This window comes from Gallus gallus, chromosome 1 (genome assembly GCF_016699485.2).
Source record: "Gallus gallus isolate bGalGal1 chromosome 1, bGalGal1.mat.broiler.GRCg7b, whole genome shotgun sequence".
NCBI lineage: Eukaryota > Metazoa > Chordata > Aves > Galliformes > Phasianidae > Gallus > Gallus gallus.
The window spans coordinates 35792580-35818115 of NC_052532.1; the positions used below are offsets into that span (position 1 = coordinate 35792580).

The following is a 25536-nucleotide window of genomic DNA, read 5'->3' on the forward strand; positions in this document are numbered from 1 at the left end:
GGCTTTTCAATGTTTGGAGGCTTTTTGTCTCTTGTGTGAGCTCTTCCTTCTATCCTGATTCTAAGATATAAAATTCCAGGTTTCAAGTTTGGTGTTGTTTTTTTTTTGTTGTTTTTTTTCCCTCCCTTCCATATTTCAGCATTTGGAGGAAACAAAAAGCTAAAAGTGAGCAAGAATCTCTGTTTAAGTTTTAAAGGAACATGTCATTAGTTAGCTTTCCGTTAATACTTAATGAATTATCAAGGTTATTTCATGCAGGGTGCTTGTCAGGAATCTGTTAAAATGCAAGCACTAGCAGATCACGCTTTCCGCTGTGGTTTAGGATTATATGGCTGCTACCTGTGTTATGACTGGAGTTGTAGCCTAAATGCAATTTCTGGTATGCTGTGGCAGGTTTCTCCACGCTCTCCAAGTCAGACTCTGTAACTTGACTGAATGGCACCATTGAGAAACCCGACTCAGGCAACAGGAGCTAACAACTTTCTCCCCTACAACCAGTCGGGGGTTGGCCTGTTCTGTAGGCAGGAGCAGAGCCACATGAATTCTTCTAGCAGACTTTGCTGAAGGACACCTGAATTTGTCCTCTGGAGTAATCTCATTTTACTATGTAAATACTGAAGTAACAATAGATTGTTTGGGAAAACATTCAGTTCTTTTTCTTTCTTTCTCTTCTCACTGCCATTGTCTGATTGCTCTTTTCTACATCAGCCTCTTTAAACAGGGAGCAGTTCTAACTGTGTCAAAATAATTTTCTTTTAAGAGCTCGTGTTCTTCTTTTGTTGATCAAAAGCAATTAGAGAGAGAAGAGCTGACAGTTTCACTGAACTGTCAATGAAAATACTGTAATGAACACTTCATTTCAAAATAACCAATCCTTCTATTAAATGATCTGTAGCCCTGGGGGGAAAAAGCCATGTGGGAGCAAAAACTTGTTTGTTGTAGAGCCATTATGCTGATCTTTTGATATTTTCTAGGAACACATTAACTTCAGTATTTTGAAATGAACACTTGGAACTGTGAAAGAGACTGTAAAGCATCAGGAACTGGCCTGACTCTGGTGACTGCAAAGTTTCCTTCTCTCTTGAGGAGCACTAGGTGCTTTACCTGTCAGAAGCTTGCAGTAAGCACAGACTTCTGTGAACCTTGCTAGGAAAAGGGATAAGAATGCCAGTTTACCATCTTAAATAGACTTATCTGGTTAATTTTTGTCATCATCCCAATTATACAGGTAGCTAGTAAACTGCTTGTTCTTTTTTTACGATCTTCAGTGGTTTGAGGTGCTGCCCTTCTCCTCTAGGAAGGATTTTGCAGGATGCTGTAGGTGTGCGTGTATGGGTGATATGTAGGCAATTGCACCCAAAGAGCATCAGTGGCTGAATATGCAGAGCAGGGGCACTGACCCTTTGCAAGACTCCAGCTGTTCTTCATGGCCGTGCAGTTGTGCAAATGCCAGCGCTGCTGTAAGCACCTCCAGCTCTGCCTGCCCTGCTCAGGGAAGGGGGATGGCAGAAAGAAGAATGACTAGTGAGTAGGCATTGATGATTAAATGGTATATATAAAGTAGTTAAGCCATTGGTGAACTATCTTCCTGGTTTTCTAAACTGAGCCAGTGCTTTAGTGTATGTTAGATATAAACTGTTTAATTAAAATCAATAAAAGAAGAATGTAGAGATAAAAGTTGTTCTGTGCTCTTAAAACCTATCAGACTTACTTCCCTATGATCGTCTCCATTCAGGCTATGTTTTACTTTCTCCTTTTGTTTTGATGTCCTCCCACTTTTTATGTAATTTATTCTTCTCCCCATCCTTAGACGAGTTCATGCCATCACCTCTTTGCCCCATCTCCCTCTCCTGTTATTTCTTCCCCATGCCACATAAGATCATTGGGCTTCTGGAAGTGTGAGAGCTCTGTGGTCACTCCTGATCCCAATCAACTCACTGCTGTGACAGTACTTGGCCTATTTCCAGGCCAGAAGGCATTGGTGTGAGCGGCTGCCAACCCTCTGCATTTCACAGAAATAACCCAAACCATGCTGTTTATTTCTGCAGCACAGTGAGGTAGAGGAACCTCTTATTTTTTTGATCAGCTGATGTCTTGTCTATCTCCCCGACAAAGTGGGAAAGCACCTCAGCTCTGGTATTACAAGCCTCCTCCAGTGAAACAAAATTTTCTCCAAACACATCTGACGATAACCTGCCTCAGAAATGGTAGAGCTCTCATGTTTCTGTTGTATATGTTCTCTTCCTACCCAGGGATTTGAAGGGCTTTGCTCTTGGGATGGGGCCAGGAGTGTGCTGGCCATAGCATTTTAGCAGTGTATCAGATGGCAGATGGCTTGTCCTTGATATGGCCTACTGAAGCACTTGTCTTCTGTGGTACGGTCATGGAGCCACAACAGTAAGAGCTGCTTTTCTGGGAAGTGTGTTTCTTCCACAGGTCACACAGGAGGCATCATCCTGCTCAGCACTACATATCTGATTTGAGCACCTGCTCCCCCTTGATTGTCTCTGAAGCCAAAGGAGAGATATAGGAGCTGGGGGCCCTGAAAAAGCACTCATTCCACAGCAGGTATGTGCAGAGATGAGGTGAGGAGCATAGGTGCTGAGTGAGGAGCTTGGCAGTCTGAAACTCTTCCCTGAAAGTCCTTGTTTCCATGTCTGAACGTACATAAATTTACATCTTGTCATACAAGTCACCAAAATAGCCTGGGCACTGAAATGACTGCCTAACATGTCTCATAAAGCAAGGTGAGCCAAACAGGTGGTAATACCATTATAACCCTCTCTTCTGATTCCTGCTGGCTTCTTGGCCCTGCTTTCATAAACTTATGTCATGGCTGCAGCCCAGTCATCAATGACCTCATTCACTGAGGAATCTACTTGAACTATCAGAAGCTCCAAAAAATTGTCTTCAGCAAATATCTTGAATATCTTGTGGCTTCAGGGCACGGCAACCATTGGTTGGAAAACTTGGTGCAGTTTGTGATCAGCTACTTTAAAAGAATAATCTTTTTGTTGATCAGTACTTCAGAAAACACCAAGATGAAGATGAATGGATGGCCAGTTTGGTGCCCCGTCTCCCAGAGATGCGGAAAAGGGAACTTTCCTTCCTGGCACATTGGCCAAATCCCCCATCTGTTACAACAACTTTCGAGCTACTGCTTCACTTCCCTACTCCAAAGCGTTCAGCTGAGATTTCAGAGCTCATTGCATATTTTTCTGGTTTTGCTTAATCTTTTAGCACTATTTCTCTCCCATACTGTTTAGGGTGTGCTTTTTATGTTAATTCCTTTGTTAACCAGTGGAAGGCTTTTGAGGGAGTGTAAAATGGATCCCAAATAATTAGCTCTGCCCGGTTATTGCTTCTTTCCCCAATTATTGTTTCCAAATAAAATTTGTCAGTTGATGTCTCCTGACCCAGACGTAATTATGGCATGGCTGTCAAATAAAAGCTGGTTTAGAGCCAGCAGTTAGGGAAGCCTTCTTTTGTAGATATAAGGAGACTGTTACTTGCAGCTTCTCTTATAGGGTTTAGGTCCTATTTAAATAATGAGAAAATAGCTGTCTGTCTCCAGGAGAATAGTACAAATGGCTGCCTTTGAGTAAAACATTTGGTGTTGTTTTTATTCTTCTCGTGTTGTAACAGCATGCTGCCTGAGTGCAGCCTGATACAACCTCTGGTGTATCCAAGCTGGAGATGGAAAACAGCAAACACAACAATTTAACTGGTCTGTTTGTTCGGATTTTATACAGAGTTTTCCACTGGGAACCAATGCTGCTGGAGTCTTGCTGGCAAACACAGAAGTATTAATTATAGAAGAAAAGCGCTTCTCACTTTGGTTTAAGACATGCAGGGCCATGTTATTTTTATGTGACCTATGGAATGTAATTTCACTAATGCCTGAGATACATATGGGATCTTGCCTTATTTTAAGAACGTTCACAAATTCCCATGGGTTGCACAAAGGCTTGGATATGTTGGGTCAAGCACCCATCTGGTATTTTGGTGATTTGCTGCTTTTCACTTGTGGTCCTGTATTGTGTGGCAAGAACAGCCATCATGTGACTGTGGGATTTCGGCATCTCGTTTCAAACTCTTGGCAAGTCCAAAGTTAAGCAGTCATCATGAGCCTGTCCTGAAAGGCAAACTGCCTGCACGAAACTGTATTCAAATGAGAGTTTCTTCAGGCTTCTCATCCTAGAGGTTTAATAAACATATAAGGTGAGTTTGAAGACCAGAGGTTTCACACGGAGAAGATCAGTTCCTGTCAGGTATGTTTGCAACATGTCTCACATAATTCAACTTCAAAATTCAGGATGCCCCTGACACCATGCATTTTGCAGGAACAGGAGGTTCTGCCCCTCACCAGGAGCTGGTAGAGTAAGTGCCTCCTCTTCTTCCTCAGGTCTGGTAGTGGTCTGTAGAGCTCACAGCTTGGTGGATCCCCTGACCCCCCCCCCAAGGTCAGAGCTTCAACCTGGTGATGTGTAAAGCAAGATCTCCAGGCACCAAAATGATCAAAGTCCTACGGAGAGGTAGAAATAACAATTAATTGCTAGAATTAAATTCTACATGAGAAGCTGCAATCTTCCCCTCTAATTTAACTTTTTACCTAATTTAACTTCTCTCTAGTTGCCTCTACCCTTATTCAGGCCAGGGAAAGTTTCCAATGCCCAGCTTTGGAATTCACTAGCACTGTTGGGTAGTTGGTGCAATGCAGCTGTCCCTTGTGGGGCCACTCCAGCTATGCACCTGAATCTGGTCTGAGAGCTGCAGAGCTGACATGACAGCCAAGCATGTGCTGGAGCAATTTAAAGCAGGAACAGAAACGCTTCCTCTTTAAAGAAAAGGAGGTGATGTTGAGCCCTTTTCACAGGCTAATACTAATTTCTGAAATATAAGCCAGGCCAAGAGCAATAGATTCTGCACAGACTGCAAATCTTCTCATCTCATGCCTGGTTGTTGAAGTCCTGGATTTTTCTAAGTTCTTTTTCCAAACTTAAAAAAAACTTTCCTGAGTATTAAATCCAAGTCTAGTCCATATGGAACATTATAATGAAGGCATTGAGGTTAAAATTTGAACTTGGAATAAATTACACAATCATCTTTACTAAAAGCCTTTGGCCTTTGTAGGAGCTCTGCATTTGAAGACCATCCACTGCTGTTAGTTTTGCTTGTTGATGGGAACCAGGAGTGGGAACTTAGCAGCAAGATCTAGATAGGGATCACAGACAAAGGTAACTCCTGATTTGCATCAGTGCTTACAAGCAAGGGTGCAGGGTGAATTCCCTCTGTCAGCTGAGAAAGGAAGTTGTCTGTCTTCTTGACAATTTCTGGGTAGGCTTACTCCTTTTTCCCTAGAGCTCAAATTTCAGGACTGTGTAGACAGTTCTGGAAATTAAAGTTTTAACATGTGGCTCATACCTCCAAGAAAGTGAGGAAGGAAAGTCATAGCGAGGAACTTCCTACTCATCTCAATGCTAGCCAATGGTGAAAACTTCCCACCAGGGCTTCCCAGTCTATAACCTGGTGGCATGTGGGGGGACATTTACCATGCCCATGAATGACAACAAAGGATAAAACCACACATGGTGTGAGGAATACAAATTCTCCATAATCCTTTTGAATGCAAGGGCTGAAAACTGTTCCATGAGGGTTACAGGTTATGTGCAAGATGACTAGAAGTGACAGGGTTGGTCCATCTGTTTCCTTATCCACCCTATGGGGTAATTTCCCAAATTTTGCTTTGCTTGGTGTGGTGTTGGAAGTGGTGAAAATAATGCAGGATTCAGCACACTGAGCATTGTAATCATAACAAGCTCTGGAGGGTTCAGCACGAGAAATAGCCTTTGGATGTTGACTGCATAGGTGCAACCTGGCAGAAAGAAATCGCCCTAGAAGCTTGCAAAGCAACACGGTGCTGCTCCAAGAGACAGTGTTGCAGTGTTGGTTGGATACACTCTCCCAAGTGCTGCAGCGTCCCCTGTGCGCCATTCCCAGGGGTCCCTTCCTCTCAGAGGACTCACCCTGGCGATCTCCTCACACCAGCCCAATAGCACCTCAGCGTGTGTCCTCTCCACAGATCCAGCTGCATGCCCACTATTGAGAAAACTGAAAGTGCTTCCTCTATCGCCTGCATCTGTGAAGGCCCTGGCCTACACGCTGGTTCCACTGTGTCATGCCATAACCTCTCCTAATTCCACATGATGGGCAGTGCTGGGGTGTAAACATGGGTATGTGACCATACAGTAACTTGCTCTGCTTGAGCAACCCATGGCAAGTTGCCATGAAGTGGTATGGGAAATATCACCTACAAGACTGCAGTGCAATCAAGCCACTGGCAGCTCTTAGCGGACTGAGTAACTGTAGAAATCTGCTGCACTCATAGAATGAGTACTTGTGGCTTATAAAAATACAGTAACGGTAAATAAGCTACCAAGATGTTATTCTCCAGTCTGGGCTTTAATATTCAGTGGAGGTACAGAACCCACAACTGCAGAAAAACAAATCTGCAATTAGGAGTGTTTTTCTGAACATCAAGATTTACTCACAGCAGTAGAAAACAAAAGGCCCATCACTGATTTTGGCAGAAAGAGCTGGATTGGTGCCTGACATCAAGGAAAGAAGATACTTCATAGCACCACCGCTTCCACCTGCAGCATCAGGTTAGTGCAATTAGCCTGCACTGAAAAAGTGCCTTTGCAAGAATGGAGGCTGAGTACGTGTGAACAAAGGTTTTATTCCCAGCACATGGATAATCTGAATACAGATGTAACAGGATAAAGGAAGTATTTATCTTCAAGTTGATACCTCCTTAAAACTGATTAGACTGGATATTTCCTGGGTAATGTCTGATGAAGGATATGAATATGCCGGACTTTGGGTAGCCGCTGATATAACTGCTTTGTGCCACTGAAGTTTAATTTTATACTAGGTATCGTGCTGTCTTGGTCTGTCCATAGGCTCTCCCTTGTTTCAAGTAATTTCTTGTTTTCCCAGTCTAGGTGTCCAGAGAAGCTCCTTGTAGATGTGAGGACCTGCTCAGCAAGGTGTTATTAACCCCTGCTGTTTCTTTTGTCCCTTCCAGACTTGAACTTTTTCATCCATTCAGACTTATTTTAACCTTTCTGTCACATCTTTGCAAACATCTTGGGAATAAACTGCCTTTATGGAATCTCTGCAGCTGGAGATGGTTAAGAACAGGCCAAACCAGCATCTGGCAGGAGTGGTTTAGCTAACACCATTGGGATGAAGGGCAGATTACTTGATCCTTGACATCTTTTCCATCTCTGTGATCCATGCTTCCACTGCTCTATCCAGATAGCTTCCTAATAGCACAGAATGCCCTCAAAATATGATTCCATCAATCAAAGCTTTCGAATTCAAATGCAATTAGACAATTTTGTTAATAATGTCACAAGTTTTAAAACAGTACCCTGAGATATTTGCTACTAGTATGATTTTCTGAACCCTTAAATATTTTAAGTATAACATATGGTATACAGGCTTCTACAACACAGGGCTGCATTTGCATCTCAAGCCCCCTTCATGTACTAATCACGTCCATCCCACACTTGCACCCTTAGAGGCAAGCAAGTAACTCCCATTTACTCCTTTTTTCCTTAACAACAACAACCACAAAAGCTAATGCTGCCAAGGATTACAGGTGAGATCTGAAGCTGTAACTGAGGTTCATAGGTGCTGTGGGTTTAACCACAATTTAGCCAGGTTATTGCACACTTTGGTGAGGAATTCTTTGGTGAATGAGCACAAGTCTAAAACCTAGCAAGGGTCATGGTAACACTCCCCTTCTTCCTGAGTAAACAGTGGTAAAAACATCAAGTCATCAGCACTTTTGTTCTGAATGCAGCACTTAGGTCCCCACTGCTAGCTTTACACTCCAGCTGTGCTAGGTACTGAATATTCATTTGGACCCAAGAGCAGCTGGCCCAGACAATGGTCCGTCACATCTGGCCTAGGTGACAGAATAGCTGAAGTTGCACCTTTGCTCCCTGCCTCACTGAATAACCTGGATATTGCAGAGGAAGCCCAAGCAATATGTCTCAGCTTAGCACTAATAGTGCATTTACTGTAAGCAGGAAGAAAGGGGCCCAAGGAAATGCATGTGGAGGTTTTATTTCTCACCACCATCCCGTCCTTTCCCTCCTGGGCCACCAAACACTGCTCTGTAGAGCCAATTGCTTCCAAAGCCTCCTCCCTAGGGGGTATTTTTAGTCTTAAGCTTTTATAGGAAAAGGTGTTTTCTTTTTTTATGCAGAATGGCCAGGAAGTTTCTTGAGGTTGCTCTGGGAATGAATCCAGAGCTGAGGACAAGCCCTGGCAAGTAGCCAGCCCTGCCTTAAGTCTCCCAAGCAAACCTCCTCAGCAAAGAGTACCACCTCAGCAAGGAGTTCCTCCTCCAGTGAGGCCTTGCCTATATTTAGCTGTTACCGGCTGTATTCAAGTCTAAATTGGGAAGCTATGCTCCTTGGCTGCGCTCTAATTACACATTTAGTTGCACCATTCATCAAGTGTTATAAATATATCTAAAGCTGGAACAACAGCCTGCTTTTCATATGGTGTTAGGTCATTCCTACCTCGGCTGATGCTTGTCCTCGTGGTCACAAGAAACACCTCTGAAACCCGGAGTGATTCTTTCCCACAGAGGCAGAGCAAGAAGTGAAGGTCTCTCCCCTAAACTTGTGCTGGTGCCAGGGGTACAGGGCTTAGGGTGGCTGCAACCCAGGTGAGTAGGCAGTTGGTTTAAGGTGATCTCTCCTGTGAACAAGTCAGCAGGGTTTGGAAATTTAGGTTAGATTTTAGGAAAAAATTCTTTACTCAGAGGGTGGTGAAGTACTGGCACAGGCTGTCCAGAGAAGATGGGGATGCCCCATCTTTGGAGGCATTCAAAGCCAGGATGGATGGGGCCCTGGGGAGCCTGACCTGGTGGATGGCAGCCCTGCCCGCCTCAGCGGGTTGGAACTGGATGGGCTTTAAGGTCCCTTCTGATGTAAGCCGTTCTACAATTCTATGATTCTATGAAATGGTTGAGAAAATGTCACTGTGGACTGAGGGGTAAGTTTAGAAGTTGTTGTGAACTGCTCAGCAATCCTGTCCAAACTTTTGCACAGTGTCATGCTGCTGGCTGCAGCTGGATGAGAACAGAAAACAAAGGAAACTCCAGTTTGTTTGTCATGAAGTGGATATCATTTACTAGACTGTATGCCAGCTACCACAATGGTTTGGTTACTGGTTTTCTGTTAAATAGATGTAAACTGTCAGCTACGGGTTAATGGGAAACAGCTGCTGCACCAAACCCAAGCACTACAGGGCTGCACAAAGGCTGCTGCATCTGCAGGGAGCAAGGCACAGAGGAAAAGAAACAGGCAGGGTATTTGCTTATTGTCTAACGATACGGGAATTTTGGAGCCCAGGTGCTTGCATACCCTCACCAATAAAGCATTTTATTTCACTTCAATGAGAGCTGCTCTCAGGGCAGGGAAAGGGGTCATGGCCCAGAGCTCTGCACCCCATTCCAATGTCTATCCTCACAGGGCAGCTCCGAGCTCCCTCAGGCACATGAGGTGTGTGTGTGTCCTCCCTCGAGGACAGGGCAAAGGCCAAATGCTGGGAAGAGTTGTTTCCCATATATGAACATTTATAGGTAGCTCTGAGTTTAATGGGGAGAGGGTAAACATTTGTTTATCAACACAGTCTGGGCAGGAGCCGGTACCATGCCAGGGTGCTTTGCTGTGGCCCTGCGGCCCAGTCTGCGGCCTGCTCGCGCGTCACCCTGCAGCACCCACTGCCTGCTGGCATGGAGGAGCTCCGAGAGGCGGGAGGGCTGCTTCCCAGGCTATCTCTGGAGCAAAATTAAAATGAGAGATGATATGCATTTTTTTTTTTCGTATTTTTGTAGGCAGCAGAGGTACTTCTGCACAGCAGTCTTCTTCATTTCTGCGACTCAGTGGGGTCTCCGTAGATTTGCACTGAAATTGTTCAGCCACTGTTGTCTCGCATCGTAATGGCCTCACCAGGAGGTCCTTCTGTGCTTATGCAAGGTCCATTACACAGACGCCCACCTCCTTCTGCTGTGGCAGTCCCACCTAATGATGACATTCTAATGTGTTTTTTTCCAGGGTTAAGGGTTTTTCTTTTAAATCCAACATTATAATGACATTTTTTTATGGCATAATCAGACAGTCTCCACAGACTGTTAGTAGTACAGTGTCATAATGTGAAACTCAGCAGCAGAGATTCAGGGCTGCTTTTCTTCCTGTATGCACGTGGCCATAGCTCTTAGAAACCCCATGGAAAACAGAGGTTGATTTGTGCATGGGGTCTTCTGGAGATTAAGGAGATGCTCCACCCATTACAAAGAATGTTATCAGACAGACTTCTGGCAGATGCTGGGAGAGTGGCAGAAGAGGTGAATATAAAGGATCACCGCTGCCACTTGGCCTGGGGCTGAGCACCACCACGGCCAGGGCAGTGATTACTCAGAAGCGTTTTACTTTGAGTATAGAAACAGCTATATCATTCTAAGCAGGCACCAGCTTCCAGTTACCTCTTTTATACATTGAATGTTTTCTTTTTGTTCCCCGCAGTTGTATTCCCATCTTTTTAGAGTGCAGATTAGAAGCTGCTCACTTTCACGTTGATGAGTCATTCACAATGAAAGATGAGAGAAGGAATTTCCTGGTGGCAGAGGAGGTGCTACAGTGTTCAGCTGAGTGGAGCTGGGTTCAGGGTTCAGGTGCCACAGTCCTCTTCATGCACCAGGGTCTCCTTTTGGGCTCAGGGATTGGGCTCTTCGCATTTGTTTACTCTTCAAAACTGAAGGGCAGATTTCCTCAGTGTTTCAGTGCTGGTTTTGTTTTATTTTCTTTACTAAATCCAAACTGAACCACTCTTTATAAACTAAATTCCCATTCCTGACAAGTACATGAAGATAAGAGATTTTTTTTTTTTTTTTGGCCTTTGGTTCTGAAAGCTCCTGCAGTCTGGCTTAGCAAAATTAGGATTGTTTGTGCTAAGAGCGGCCTGAAATGTCCGCTTCCAGCTCTCTCCCAGAGAATACATTAAACAACTCCTTCCTTTTGTCCCAGCGTTTGCTCTGCTCCCAGCTTTCATCACAAACAAGGAGAGAAATTCTCACGAGAGAAAAGCACACAGAAAGACAGAGCTCAGCTTTTAAACTGATCTGCACCCAGGTTTTGGCAACGAGAAGCCAGATGGTGCCCTTGGGAAAAAGGGAACGGCTTTATTGCCGTGAGACGTTCAAGTGATGGGGCCTTTCCAGGCAGAGCGGTCAACCGTGCGTCACTTGGGGAGCGTCCTGGCTGCAGGACAGCACCAGAGATGATATCCAGAAACTGATCCCTGCCTTCACACACCCCTGCTCCTGCTGCAAGGCCTTTTAGTGGAGGAAGCAACACACTTTTTAATGGATGTGTCCTCATGACCGTTTTCATTTGTGTTCTAAGCAAAATACGTAAAAAAGCCAGGAGAAGCTAGCAGAAAGTCAGCCTTTGAAACATCCATGCAAACCAACCAGTTACACACAACCTAGTGTGCAGAAATCTCCCTTTGCAGCAGAGCAGGCTTAACCCCAAACACCCACAAGGTATGAGAGAATCCAGACTGGGATCTGCAGCAGGACAGCACCTTTTGTTTCTCCAGCCTGCAGGTTGACTTTATTAGTCATTAGACCTTGAAATTACATCCTACCCTTAAATATACTTTGGAGAAATGAATTCACTTGAGTAAATTGCCTCTGTCTCCAAATGTGTAATGCGTGGGTCAGTTGGTATTTAAACTTCTTTTTGACGTACTTTTTCTTTATAGGCCATTAAGTATGTGTGTATGTGCAGTTCAGAAAAAAAAAAAAAGCAGAATTCTGCTGCAAGCAGTTCATTTGCAAATATGGAGTGAGTGCACATGAATTTTGCAGTGTAATTATTACGATGAAGTTGATGTTTACACAAAGAGGTCGGTTTAGCAAACCTATATTTGAGCGATGTGCCTGTAGGAATTGTGTTGAGAGCCCTGGGCTGTGTCTCTCCACTAAAGTGAACCCTCTGCACTATCTATCCCGATGAGGATTCCTGAGATGCACAACTCCTCTCAGTACAAGGTCATTCATTTTTTGGTATTGTTAGCTTCCTGGATCTTCAAAGAAAATGAATCTGAAAGACTTGAAGGGGATGTCACAGGTAAAAAGCAAAAAAGAAAGAATGGGACACAGCTCAAGCATCAGAGAGACAGTTGCTCACATGCATGGTTCAGAGCAAAGTAATCCCAGCATGAAGCCCATGGATCATGCTGAGGAAAACAGAAATGACAAGGCACATTGCTCTGGGCAGCTCTGGCCGAGCAGTGCAACATCCTGACTGCTGCCCATGCAGACATACCTCCTGAGGACAGTGTGCCATTAGGGTAACGACCCTGTCATCTGGAACATCCACTGCCGTCTTGTCTTCCCACTCCTCTTCCTACTTGCCTCAGCATCCTCTCTGTCCTAAGTTTTGGGCTCCCCACGCTCTGTGCTAATGCCTGGGATTTGGAATCTCTTCAGAGCAGAGCCCCTCTTGGCCAGAATACATCTCTTTGGAAGGACCTCTAGCCTTTGGCAAGCAGGAGAGTGCTAGGACTAAGGCTTCATCTAATTTAGTTTGTGGAGCTGCTCTCGCATTGCGTATGCTCAAAACCAAATAACCAACACAAGAAACAGAGACAACAACTCCTTGGTGTCTTTTATGAGACCATCTACACTAAACAACACCTTTCTGCTGGCGGAGAGCATCTTCTGAATAACTTTAAAATGAGAGAAGTGAGCAAGGCGAGTTTGTGGGTATTACTGAAGTGTAGAGCAGTAGTGAACATAATGCATTGATTCTAATTAAATACTCATAAAAACTCATTACACAGAGACAGAAACTACCAAATTGAGTAGTACAAATGGAGTCTGTGTGTGTATATGTACATATGTAAGCAATGCATCTGGAATGTTTTCCTAGATTCATAGAATTATAGAATATCCCAAGTTGAAAGAGACCTTGGAGGTCATCGAATCTAGATCCTTCGTTTCCTCATTATTTTTTCTAATCTCAAGAAAGAGCATAACTTAGAAAAGATCCAAGAAAGAGTAACGAAGTTAGACATGTATGAGAATTAAGCTTAATGGGGAGAATGAAAAATGTGGGAATGTCTTTCTTGGGGAAAACAATGATGTGGTGAGAACTTGATTGATTATGATGGGTATAACACAGACTGATTATTTTGTTCTCTTGACTGTCTTTTGTAATAGAAGAACAGAAAGATGCTTACATGAAGAGGTAAGAAAATTGTAATCAGTAAAAGGACTTACTCCCATAGCAATTTTGTGCTGGCCAGTGCTGGAAGAAATCATCTGAGTGGGAAGATTTTAAGAAATTAAGGATTTAAGAAAATGTGCATCACATAGATATGGAAATACATTCTCAGAAAGCACCGTTGGAACCATCTGCCTTCCCCAAAGGTGTACAGAAATAAGTCAAAAAGGAAAGAAGAGCAGCCCTGGAATGGCCTTTCAGGCTTGGTGTGTTTGTGGCTTCATAGATTGAAAAAAAAAGTCAATGTATTCCAGGGTGGGAGGCCAAAGTTAATGAAATGAAAGGAAATGGTAATAGGACCAGACTTGCTGAAAGTGAATGCCTCCACTCCACCTCCACATTGAATTTAGCTGTATGATGCCTCTCATTTGAAACTATTAGAGTCAATATCTGCTCTAGCTATATCGTATACACATCAATTTAAGCTCACTGAAAGTAGACGAGGTGCTGCAGAATGCACAGCATACTGATTATTATGTTGATTTTTTTATAGTCTGCATATAATATTCACTGCTTTCACATAGACTCAAGTCTCTGTCACATCTGCTCATCAGCAGTTTCTAAGCCTTGTTTTATATCACCACTGACTTAACAGAATATTTGTGACATAATTCCTCAAATTAACAATCTTAACAAGCAGCCAAAGAAACATCATGATGTTATTTTCACAGTGTTGTTTTGGAGTAGCTATGTTGTCACTGTAGCAAATTTCTAAATTATCAGGCTATGCGCTAATTTAAGTTAGGCTCTGTTTGTCTCTGGGAATAAGGTTTTTGATATATAATTAGCTAAAACAACACATTATTTAGCTGTGGTTTTCAGAGCCGTATTGTATTTTTAAATATGCCTTCAGTGGGTTGGTATTATTCTTTTATCTCTCCTTGGTGGTGTCAGGTCCACTCAGTGCCTGCCTACACTGAGTGTCGCCTTGCTACCCTTTATCCCTCTGGATCTGAGGGCCCAACAACCATCATATGGATGTGATGCCTTGGGCATCTTCCCATCCAAACACCAGAGGAGAAAACTTAAGCACTTTTTGGCTAAACTGGCAGCCATGTTTCCTCCTATTTTACTCTAGTTCCTTCTTCTGACCTTGCTCTGCTCTGTACCCCATCCATCATGTGTTCATCTAAGGCTGGGGACAACCTGGCAAAAAATGAGACATCCCCAGCTGCCCAGGTGTCTCAGATAAATACACAGAAAACCATGTGTTAAGTGACCCCTCTGTCCTCAGTCAACCCTTTGCTTCTACCAGGCCTAGGAGCCTTTGACAGCTGTAACGGTATTCCTTGAAGGCAAGGAAGGCAATTGTGTGGGCTGAATGGATTATTCCATAAAGTGTCATTGTCAAAAGGCAATTAGGCTATTTAGCTGTCTAGCTCTTAGATATTTTATTGCCATTGGGAATGATGTAACCTAAGTGCCTAGGTAGATTACTATGCCAATCGTTTTCAACAAGTTTGGGGAAAAAGGAATAAAAATATACTTTTTTTTTTTTTTTTTAAGAAAACCACCCAAACTTTTATTCAATAATGATTTCAACTTGAAAAATCTGAAATTTTTCCAAAAGAAAAAATATATTTCTGTGAGAAAATCATTTTTTAAGGTGTCTCTAATGCCCTTTTTATTCTTGGCAAGGTTTGATCCTTCCCATGTTAATTTCGGAAATATGAGAAATCCTCAAATGAAGAAGCAGTGCATGGTGATTTGACAAGGGATATGCTAATGCAAAGCAAATAGATGTAATTAAATTTATGCAGGTCTTTGCAGTGCCAAGGAAAGAAAGGAAAAAGTTCTCAGACTCAAACAGAGCCGGAATAAGTTTTGTAAAAGAACTGGCTCTCTAATTTCATCCCTTTGGAGCAATAAGGCTCAAAACAAAAACCAGAATATTTCAAAAGTGAAACAAGTCCTGAGGAATGTAGGTGTGCCATCTGACAAAGCTGATGAGCTCCCACCTGCAGGACTGTCTTTCTCCTGCTGCTCCATGCTGCCCATTGAGGTCCTCCTCATCAACGCTGCACATCTGTCTGGCAACTTTTACCCATGCTGCAGAAAAATGTGCTTGTACCAAGGCCTGATTACCTTGTCTCACACAACGCTGCAGCATCAGGCATTCTTGTGTTTATTATTAGCCATCAGCTGTCTTTTGAAAGTATATCTCCTGGTTCAGACGAGATATCTTTGTTTTTCTCCCAGTTCATGAGAGATTTACTTATGAAAAAGGCCAAAGTCAGAAAAACAGAGAGAACTCGAGAGCTGACAGCCCTCACCAACTGGGAAGCAGGCTGGCTCTGCCATCTCCCTAGTTTACAAATGTCCTCTGTTTCTCTCCATTTTTAGTTTCATGTTGTGCCCTATCTTTGTACCATGTAGGCTGGGAAAACACCAACGATCCTTCAGATACCAGGCAAACACTCAGCAGCACATCCTCCACAGCAGCATCACCTCTCAGAAAGCTGCTCCAGCAGCCCTAGCATGGCTTCCTGGGCACATGTTCCATTTCTCCTGTTTTCCAGAGATGCTTAATAACCAGCAGCAGATCCTTGCAGCGCAACATGGAGAGAAATGAGCCTCAAACAGCTCTCCTCACCTCAACTGCCTGTCTACAATTTATACATCCATGGAAAGGAGATAGGAAGGACGGAGGATTGGGCTGAGCTCCAGGATACCCATTTGTGGAGCTGCTGCTGCATTAACCTTCCTTGGAAGCCAGGAGTTTACTTTCTACTGCTTTACCCAAAATAATTCACAAATTTCTTAAAATGTATCCCACACATGCTAAGCAGGGAAGCCCAGTGCCCATGAAGGAAGGTATGAGAAAATAGAATATAGAAGGAGGTGTTAACATTTTTATTGGGTCTTGATGGCCAGGGGAAAAGTTTTAAAGGCTGCTGGAAGAAAGAGGTTTCTTTTTTCCGAGCATAACATCACAGTGCTCACCAGCACAGTGTGAAGGCCTGGAGCCACTGACTGGTCTGCACACACAGTGCCAGAAAACCCCAGTGGGCAATGTGGTAGAAACTCAGGTGGGGATTCAGTGCCACCCGGCCATCCCTTGTGCGCCCCCATGCACAATGGCACCTCTGTCCCCACAGCTGCATACTGCTGGGTCAAAGCAATGCACCCCATGCTGAGGCACTGCGGGCTCTGTGGGGTTGCTGGCATCCTGGCTGCCTCCTGGGAACTCATGTTTTACAAGCTTTAGAAACACAAAACCTCCCCCCACAAGCTTTGCACAGAGCCTAGTATGAGATGTCTGCGTGCTCTTACTGCCACCTGAGAGCACGCACAGATTGTTTTCCGATGCACTGAGCTCACAAGCACAAGAGCACCTTGCTTTTGGCAGTCAGGTTGGTCACAGCACATCAGCTGTCCTGCTTCTATGCCAGCACATAGGCGCTTACAGCATTAACAGTCTGTAAAACCCAGATATCATACCATCGCACATAATACAAGGAACAAGACAGCATAAAAAGGAGCTGTTGGAGCAAGAAAAGGGCCACAGATTTGATCAGAGGGCTGGAGCACCTCTCCTGTGAAGAAAGGTTGAGGGATTTGGAATTGTTCAGCCTGGAGGATCCAGGGAGACCTCACTGCAGCCTTCCAGTACTTGAAGGGAGCTCATAAGCAGGAGGGGAACTGACATTTTACACAGTCTGACAGTGATAGGACAAGGGGCAGCGGTTTTAAACTAAGGGAGGGGAGATTTACGTTAGATGGTAGGAAAAAAGATTTCACTCAGAGGGCCGTGAGGCCCTGGCACAGGCTGCCCAGAGAAGCTGTGGATGCCCCATCTCTGGAAGTGTTCAAGACCAGGTTGGACAGAGGTCTAGGCAGTCTGATCTGGTGGGTGGCAACCAGCCCATGGCAGGGGGTTTGGAACTACATGATCTTTAAGAACCCCCCTGGACCTAGCCATTCTGTGATGCTGGGATTCTGCACCATCAAACCAAGACTGGCCTTCCGATGGCTAAAGGGGTTTGAAGCTTATGCTGCAAAGGAAATCCAGAGATTTCCTAGGGCAGCACAGATAAGGCAAATAGCTCCAAGGACAGGAAATGCAAAGGATTTCCTTTTTTTTTCCTTCTGGTTATGGTAGCCCTTGTAAACTTGCTTGTTAAAACGTTAACAACGTTAACATGTTGAAATGTTAAAATAGTTATTTCTCCTGGCATGCAACTAACGGTCCTCTGCTTGGCTTGCTCTTGCATTGTGCTGCTATTTATGAGCCATTTCAGTTTCAGACAACCAAATTTTGACATGTGACATGGAATGTATGAAACTGCTTTCCATTGCCTTTGGGGCTAATTGCACAGATTACTTAAGCCAGTCAGTCTGGAGTTCAGTTGCTGCAGAGAGCTCCGAATGTGTGTGTCTTTCTCCTTGGCAATCTCTTTTCTGCTGTGTGATCTTTTTTACAGGCATTAGCTTCTCAGGACACACACAATTTCCTTTTATTATTTTTGGTATCAATGGATATTTTCAGAGATGCTAAGAAGCAGATCATTAGCTTTGAAGTAGCAGTCTGAGGGACTGACATGCAAATCAGCCTTTAACACGGTTTCTCTGCATCGCTGAGGATTTCTCCAGTGCTGGGAAAGCCCCAGGGGACTCACGGCTTCCATGTCTGCCTGTGTGCCTGATGCCTAGGCATTTGCTCAAGGTGGCAGTGGCTCAGTGCTGCTGGAGAAAGGAGAGAATGGGGAAGCTCTATCTACCTACGGTGCCATTTCTGTCCTCCTCCAGCAGGACAGTCCATTCCTGTTGCCTTGTTAAGCCCAGCTGGCTTCTCAAGCACAGATGTTGACTTCCACGGGGTCCACATTCCTTCTTACTCATATCTATGGTTTTCAAATGTAGGTGTGCCGGTAGTGAAGGATTTAAACAGCTGACTTGATTTTCCAAACTAGTGAAAATTAACGTTAGTATTTGCTGCCATGACGGCTTATGGAATTGAGATCACTTATTCATCCACTGAAATACAGAAATTGCTCTCCTCTGTTTAGTCAGTGGTATCCCTGAGCACGAAGAACTAGGAACCTGACAGCTGATTTGCAGTTTTTGCATCAAGCCTCCTGTTGGCAGTGCTTTCAGAGAGCTCTCTCCCAAATGCTTCTGGCTCTCTCAGTGTACAGCCTGGGTTTGGGGCTAGGCATGTTGCTTTATTGTGTGAACCCAGGCCATCTTCCTTTACAGGCTGAAGTGTAGATTAACAATATGTGTAAGATTTTCACGTTGTATTTCTCGAATTAAAGTGTGCAGATACAGATTTTTGTATGGAAATGCCAGAATAGACCAGATGATATCTGAAGCTTCCTCTCCGATGGCAAGGATCCTTGTTTACAAGGGTTTTCATAAGATAATTAGAGGTTTGTTTTTGTTTTAACTTCAAAGGGCTTTATAAACTGAGCAAGGGGCTCAGGAAGCCTGGAAACTTTCATGTATGCTCATTTCTTGATCCGTAATCAGATTTATCCTCTCCATGTGAAAATCTAACATTTGGCCAGCAGAAACAAATAAAACAAAACAAGTTTTGAAAAACTCAGCTCTTCATCCCAGTGGTGAGATGTTTGGACTACTTTTCCTGTTAGTGGTTTCTCCTCGTTCTGGCACTATTTGCTTCTGGAGCACCCGACAGTGCCTCTCTGCTCCTATCAGAGGAGAGTTTCTGTGGGTGAGGCTGGAGCACCACTGAGCTCCAGCTCTGCTGGGACTCACCAGCCCCTCTCACATCAGGAGCAAGATACCCTCAGAGGGGCTTTTTTGAAGAAAAAACTCAAAGAGGCTTATCTTGCCACAAACTCCTGAAGAGCTTGGGCTGTACTAACGCTGAGTCTTTTAAAAAAACATCTGCATCCTCATTTGCTTCTTGTTTGGGCTCTGCTGCTGACTGAACCGAACAAGGAGAAATGAGGTGAATGAGTTAAGCTTCATTAATAACAGATGATCCCCATTATCTCTATAAAGTTATAAGACTGAGTTGTTTAGCTGATGCAGTAGATGCTACTTAAATTGCTCCTATGAGCAGCAGGACTCAGAAAAGTGCAAGTAGTGCAAGCTATTCCACATTTTAATTGTGTGTCTTTGTGTGCTATTGGAAACTGTAAGGCAAAATGCACAGTGGAAACGCAAATTCTGCAGTGTGAGCAGTAATCGAAGAGAAACATTTTCTTCTGTGTTCAATATACAAAAAATTACCAGAAGGAGATTCCTCGGTCTACCAGCAATTGCAAGAAATAAAGAAATGGGGGAGGGACCCTGCCTACCTGTGGAAGGAAAAGAAACAAATGGAGGAATAGCCTCATACTGTGCTAGAACGTGTTTTTATACCGTGGAAAAGATAAGCTTCATTTTGACTTTTACAGGAGCCAAACCTCAGCAGAGCTGTGTGTGCTGGGCCCATGTCCACCTGTCCTCCACGCATGGGGCTCAGATGTGTCATGCTGGGATTCGGTTTCTGCTTGGGAGCAGCCAGGCTTGGGATTGCTCCTAGCACAGTGTGAGGCAGCACATTTAGGCTGAGCCATGCCACATCGCGTAGTGGGAAGGCCCTGGGCCCACACAGAGGAACGGAACAGGTTTGGGCCTTCACAGAACAGCCGGCCTCAGCCACCCATCATCCCTCCTTCGTTGTCAGTATGGGTTGTGGCCTGGGGAGCCTACACTTCGAAGCTTCATGAGAATTACTTTTAGCAGGCAGTAAATTCATAGCAGAATAACGAGCCCAGGGTGCTCGGAAAAGCTGAAAGAAAGATGTGGCTCACTCTGAGAGAACTACGCTGTGTGACGAGACGTGTCACTCATCTGTTGGCACCGGGGAAAGAAGCCTGCCCTGTGGTTAAGGATTGTCAGGGAAATTGTAGATTCTTCCCCCATGCATTATATATGAAGATGGATGCACAGAAAGTGCATCAGTGGGAAGCAGTGATGTGAGATAGCATTTACAAAGGGAATAGCTGAAAGAGCAGTATCTGGAGGGAAAAGGACTTGGAAGGAAAAGAAGGGGAAAGTAAAAGTAAAAATTGGTATGATAAAGCTATGGTAGTGGAGTGGGGGGGGTTTATTTATTTATTTTTTAATTCTGAAATATTGTCAGTGACTGCTTTCATCGTAACTTTTGGTTTTTCAAACAGATGGAAATGAGATGTGATGAACTACCATTCCAGTTACGACTGATAAAGCAAATGAGTAAGAAAAACATTGAAGAAAATAATTTTTTCCATATATTTACTTACCTAACCACAGATAGAGCAACCAAACTTAGTGACAAGATACAGCGTAATGTGATGTGATTATGTTAGAACACTGAGAGGCAAACATGTGAGACAGACCTTATTATCCTGAAGCTAACTGTGGCTTCCAGACAACAGCATTGCTATTTTCATTACATTATGTGATACCTGGATTCTACAGAAGCATCTCTTTCCTCTAGGAAGACTACCCTGGTTAAATACAATTCTTTTGCATCTTGACTGTCAACAGGTTTGTATTTTTACAGAGCATGTTTTCTGATTCCTTCTCCCACACAGTGAGTCAGAGCAATGTAGCCAAATACTATTGGAGCAGCTATGAATACAGAAACATTTCTCACCACTTCTTAGCTAATGCAAGTATTTTCTTCTTTACTTATGACTAATTGTTGTTGTGTCAAAAGCAGTAGACAGGAAAATTGGTGTTTCTTCCAAACATATAATTATACTCACTAAAGTAATGAGGAATACATCAGATATTTTTAGGTCATCATTTTTGTCAGGAAAAATAGCAACCTTTATGAATAATCTGGAAATCATTATTGCTTCCACTGGGATTCACACTGAATGCATTAATTATGGTGAATTCATTTGGTTCTCACAAGGTTACAGCTAAGTAATCTCATGGAAGCTCTGTTACAAGCTGCAGGAGGCCAAGATGTCCCTGGGCCAGCAACTTGTTTTGCAGCACTGCCAGGCTGTCAGTACCTCACAGGGGTGCGAGTGGGAGGACAAATTGAGGTGGGTCAGCCCCATTCCCAGCAAAGTCCTGGCTCGTGCAGAAGAAGAACGGGCCCCTTGGGGCAGAGGAGAGCCTGGAGGCAGCCCCTGCACTGCTGCAGGGCTTTGGGGCACCTTTGGGAGCAGCCTGCATGCACAGGAGCTGCCTTTTCAGAATTACATCATGTACAGGCATATCCTCAGGAAATTAATCTGAATTAACTAGAGGTAAGTGTGTAAAATACTTCATTAAACCCCGCAGATTACTGTGCACAGACGTGAGCTAGCCTCTCAATGAACCAAACCAAGGCTATTTCGGTCCCAGCAAGGAGAGCCGCAGTGCAGTCGTGGACGTGCGGATGTTTTCCCTCATGCATGCTGGCACATAGGCAAGCCCGTGCTGGCTGGCTGACGGTGCTGAATTCCTCCTACACGTTCCTCAGCTGCAGCGTCAACTTTGGGCTTTCCTGCCCTGACACATCCTGGCGATATGCTGTCACCTCTGCTTGCGGGGCTGAGCGATGTGTCCTGCTCGTACCAGTTAGCATCTGCTCCCTCAGAGGACCTTTGGGATGATCTGTACGTTGAAGATGCCAAAATGCATGGGTACAAGATTTGGATCTAGCTTGTGCAATGAGACTTGTGTACAAAAGTAACAGCTTGATGCCTTCCCATAACTGTGATTTTCAGGTCCACCTCTCATTCCCCCCCACTTTTTTTTAATGTGGAAACAGAGGTGATAGACGCAAATTGAAGCACAGGAGATTCCCTCTGAGCAGCAAGCAGCACTTCTGTGCTGTGCAGGGGAACGAGCACTGGCACAGGCTGTCCAGAGAGGTTTTGGGGTCACCCTCCGTGGAGATCTTCAGAAGCCGCCTGAAATGGCCCTGGGCACCCTGTGCTGGTGGCCCTGCTGGGCAGGGGGTGGAGCAGATGGACCCAGAGGGCCTGGCCAGCCTCAGCTGCTCTGGTATCTAATGAAATTTGCTGGTTTTGTAGGGAAAGGAAGAGAAAAAAAAGGAAGAGAACGTAGCTAATTTGCCAGATTTAGAGCTACTGCTGCAACCACTTTCCCACTCGAGTCCTTCTCATTTTCATTTATTGATTTGTTCTGAAATCTGTTTGTTTTGTACTGAGTTAAGTAAAGGCAGTTCTGCTTCTGACAACATCCTTAGATGACTACTGTAAGAAACATCCCATATGGGAGTAAGTAATGTTGCCAATAAAAAGCAGCTAAATATTCAAAACTAGGAATATTTAATGAAATACCGAATTTCCAAAAACAGCCCTAGCAGAACCAACACTTTCTGTTATTTTCCATAAACGAGAAGATTTTTTATCTTTCCTGATTACTTTCATGTTCTGAAGTAGTAACTACTTTTCTGATCTAGTGCGCTAATATTGTTTTGAAGCAGGAAGCATTAGAAATGTAGATCAGTTGGGTATGCGATTTCTTTGGAATAAATATCATGGCACACACTGAAATCTTTATCTCAGATGTTTATTTAATTCATACCACAGCCTCATACTTTATTACTCTTGAAAGCTTAATGCGCTGAGATGAGGTTAAGGTGTATTGTTAGATTTGTCTGTTAACTGAAAGGCAATTCTGGAGTCAAAAAGCTTTAATACATCATTAAAAGTCCTGGGATGTGTGGAATAATGACTCTTCTGTAATATAAAATAAAAAAGAATAAGTTATCTATGTAGTTGTATAAAGAAGGAAAAGTCCTTGAGTTCAAAATCAACACTGCCATATAAGTCATTCAACAGATACAAATTGTTAGCATGAATATGAGCCTATTCAATGTGTCATGGATAAGAACTCCAACACCAAAATATTCACATTTGCTTAATTATTTGGAGCAAAGATTCTCATAGCGGTCAGAAGATAAGGATGGATTTCACTGAAATAGACAGGAATTAAATGGAGCTAGTGATTCAGCTTAATTTAGCAGAAGGAGAATTCATTTTTTTAAATAATGAAACATTTTGCAAATTGATTATCGCTTCCCTGAAGCTCTCTTTCTTTTATCTAAGTGTGGTGTTTGGAAGCTCAGGGCTGGATTTTTCTTTCGTTCCCATCAAACAAAGATCAAAGCAGAAGTGCGAGTCTATATTAAGGACTCTCTTCCGTCATCACCAAACAGTTGTGTTTTGTAGACCGACCCATCTCCTCTGCTGTGGTAGATATTGTATCTCAGTATTGGATCACTGGAGAACAGAAGGGCTCTCTCACATGTAGGCGCAGTACATAAAAACCAAACTCTTCAGCCAGCACTGGCCCCTAGGAACCCTACTGACTCACTTGCCCTTGTGGGCACAAGCCGGATCCATTGGGAATGCTACAGAATATGACATCTGGATATCGCAGAGGTCTGCTAAGCTATTTGGAAGACAACTTGGCATTTTTTTTTTTTTTTCCTTTTTTCTATCTTTTTAAGTATCTGTGTTTCCACATTTCATAGTCTGGGACAGGGTAACTGTTCCCAGGAAAATAAGCCTATCATCTGCATTAGCCAGCACTCAGGTTCAGAAGGCATCGCATTATGGATCAGCATCAATGTATGAAAGGTGGGTATCAGCTCAGGCATCTCACAACAAATAATCTCAACTTCCATATTTCTTGGAGGTACCAAATTCTTGTAAACAACGGTGAAGAAGCTGTGCACAATTCCCCCCAAAAGACTTTCAGGAGTAAAACCCACAGAGATTTAAACCCCTAAATCATGATTTGACTTCTGAAGATGTCATACAGGGAAATGCTAATACAAAGTTAATAGAATGGATAGCTCACGGTCACCTTCTGCAGTATTCAAAGGCTTCCCTAGAGGGGTTTTGCAACTGCCCAGCACCAGTTCTTGCAGTTCTCTGGACCTGTCACTGAGATATGTGTCTGTGCCCTTCCAGAGGGCACCAGGCTTTCAGTCTTTTGTCTACAGCTATATACAGTCTATAAGGCAATTAAGAAATGCAAATCTATCACTGATAGGCTGAAATCCACTATGCAAAGATATGCACCTCAGCTAGAGGTCATCAACCTATACTTTACTACCTATAATCCAGTAGTTCTGTAGCTTCAGAAGCGCACTGTATTGGAGGAGAGCATCTGGGTCAAACCTTGGCATGGCTGAAACCAATGAGAGCTGCTGCTGCAATTTTATGGGTCTTGATCCACAATACTGCCTCAGTTGTTCGAGGTCAGCTGAGTTGGTCTGGCAGTTTTATGCTTGCACAGTAGCACAAGGAGAATCACGAAACTGAAAAGCTTCATGATAGTTAATTTAAGAGCTATGCTGAGGCTGAGCGTAAGACAGTATTTAGAATTCTAAGAAAGTAGATTAATTTCTTGAAAGAAGTAGAACTATTACACCAGAATAAGTGTATTTTGAAACAGATTTTCAGAAAATCTGCATTTGTGGACAAAAAAGAACATTTATGTGTTGCTTTTTAGGTTTTATATGCTTCATTTTACAAACCTGTTATCCATTCTTCTTTCACAATTACATTTAGTGACTTCTCATTTCTGTATCATGAATAATAAACCCTCTCATTATTCTTCATACTTTTGCTGGGCATACAGAAGCAGTTGAAAAGCTTACAGCTGGCAGAAATCCTATGTTTTTTTAAGATTGCTTGCTCTGTGACTGGTGTACATTGTACAGTGGGGCTATGAGTGGGGAACTGCCATCCCATGTTCTGCCTTCACACAGCAGATGGAAATAATCCATTTTCTCGATGTTTGTGAGGAACTGCAGAGAAATGTATAGATGCATAACTCTTTCTTTCTTTCCTTCTTCTTTCTTTCTTTCTTTCCTTCTTTCCTTCTTTCTTTCTTTCTTTCTTTCTTTCTTTCTTTCTTTCTTTCTTTCTTTCTTTCTTTCTTTCTTTCTTTCTTTCTTTCTTTCTTTCTTTCTTTCTTTCGTACATTTAACCTCCATTTCAAGGAGAGGAGACGTAGATGTGAAATCTGCTCAAGTTACCGAAAGGGCAGGACTGACAGTCAATGTTAGCCTAAAAGTCCTGAGTCCCGATTCTCCACCTCACAACCAAAGCAATGCCTCCCTGTAGCCGTGGGGTGTGTTTCTCTGGAAGGATTTAGCAACCTGAAATAATCACGTGAAGTGTACAAAGATCATATTCTCATAGGGTTAAACATAGCCAAAGGGAAAATCACTTCAGTGGGGGGA

General features: G+C 43.5%; 1 long non-coding RNA gene across 1 annotated transcript; it reads right to left on the reverse strand.

The window, feature by feature from the left end:
• Positions 1-6719: 6719 nt before the first annotated feature.
• LOC100858495 lies at positions 6720-8970 on the reverse strand. Its single transcript, XR_005849123.2, has 3 exons — positions 8944-8970; positions 8598-8778; positions 6720-7328 (listed from the first exon to the last, which is right to left on the reverse strand). It is a non-coding gene; the product is annotated as an uncharacterized LOC100858495 (long non-coding RNA).
• Between the last annotated feature and the right edge of the window lie 16566 nt (positions 8971-25536).